The sequence below is a fragment of the Mandrillus leucophaeus genome, unplaced genomic scaffold, assembly GCF_000951045.1.
Source record: "Mandrillus leucophaeus isolate KB7577 unplaced genomic scaffold, Mleu.le_1.0 Scaffold251, whole genome shotgun sequence".
Lineage (NCBI taxonomy): Eukaryota > Metazoa > Chordata > Mammalia > Primates > Cercopithecidae > Mandrillus > Mandrillus leucophaeus.
The window spans coordinates 1,548,394-1,550,388 of NW_012102599.1; positions in this window are offsets into that span (position 1 = coordinate 1,548,394).

Here is a 1,995-nt window from a genome sequence, read left to right on the forward strand (position 1 = left end):
TTTTTGAGATATGGTCTCACTTTGTTACCCAGGCTGGAGTGCAGTGGCGTGATCACTGCTCACTGCAGCCTTGACCTCCTGCGCTCAATCCATCCTCCTCAGCTGCACAAATGGCTGAAACTACAGGCGCTCACCAACTGGCCTGGCTAAGTTTTTCGTATTTTTTGTAGAGATGGGGTTTCGCCATGTTGCCCAGGCTGATCTGGAACTCCTGAGCTCCAGTGAACTGCCTGTTTCGGCCTCCAAAATGCTAGGATTACAGTGTGAGCCACCGCGCCCAACATTAAGCAATTTTTATTTTATTTTATTTTTTTTTGAGACGAAGTCTCTGTCGCCAGGCTGGAGTTCAGTGGCGCGATCTCAACTCACTGCAAGCTCCGCCTCCCGGGTTCACGCCATTCTCCTGCCTCAGCCTCCCGAGTAGCTGGGACTACAGGTGGCCGCCACCATGCCCGGCTAGTTTTTTGTATTTTTAGTAGAGATGGGGTTTCACCGTGTTAGCCAGGATGGTCTCTAACTCCTGACCTCGTGATCCTCGAGGATCCTTTGGGATCCTCGGCCTCCCAAACTGCTGGGATTATAGGCGTGAGCCACCGCGCCCGGCCGAACTTAAACATTTTTAAATGTACAATTTGCTGGCATTAAGTACATTCACACTGTTGTGCAACCACTACCACTGCCCATCTCCAGAGCTTTTTCATCATCCCAAACTGAAATTCTATGCCCATTAAACAATAATTTCCGATTTTCCCCTCCCCTCAGACCCTGGAAACTATAATTCTACTTTCTGTCTGTGTGAATTTGACTGCTCTAGGTACCTCATGTCCGTGGAGTTATACCATATTTGTTTTTTTGAGACTGGCTTATTTCATTAAGCATAATGTCTTCAAGGTTCGTCCATATCATTTCTATTATTATTACATAGAATAATAGAATCTTTCCTTCCTTTTTTAAGGCTGAATACTATTCTGTTGTATGTACGTCCCACGTTTTGTTCATTCATTCATCCATCAACGGACATTTGGGCGGTTTTCACCTTTTGGCTCTTGTGCATAATGCTGCTATGAACGTGGTGCACAAATACCTATTTAAATTGGTGCTTAACATTCTTTTGAGTCTATACCTAGAAGTGGAATTCATGGATCATATGACCATTCATTCTGTTTAATTTTTTGCAGAACCACCATACTGGTTTTCCACAGCATCTTAGAGCACTTTGACGATGCTTTTCTTCAAGGTGCAGGTCAGTTATCCCTTTCATCAGTTGGGTAGGGCAGTCATGTGATGATGGGCAGGAATAGGAATGGTGACTCCATAATTTCAGCAATCAGGCGGGAGAGGGTGGGAAGGAGTTATCTAGAGCAGGTGTCCTCAACCCCTGGGCCACAGACAGGTACCAGTTCACGGCCTGTTAGGAACCGAGTCACACAGCAGGAGGTGAGTGGTGGGTAAGCAAATGAAGTTTCATCTGTATTTACAGTCACTCCCCATCACTTGCGTTACCACCTGAGCTCCACCTCCTGTCATATCAGCGGCAGCATTAGATTCTCGTAGGAGTGTGAACCCTACAGTGAGCTGCATATGGGAGGGATCTAGGTTGTGTGCTCCTTATGAGAATCTAATGTCTGATGACCTGTCACTGCCTCCCATCACGTCAGATGGGACCATCTAGTTGCAGGAAAACAGGCTCAGGACTTCCACTGGTTCTACATTATGGTGAGTTGTATAATTATTTCATTATATATTACAATGTCATAATAATAGAAATAAAGTGCACAATAAATGTAATATGCTTGGATCATCCTGAAACCATCTCTCCCCCATCTCCAGACTCGGTCTGTGGAAAAACTGTCTTCCATTAAATTGGTCCTGGTGCCAAAAAGATTGGAGACCTCTGATCTAGAGGTCTTGTCTTGAAGTGAAGTGATAAAACAAGCATGGTATTTTAAAACAATGTAGATTGCAAAGTACAGATCAATTTTTAAAGCAACATTT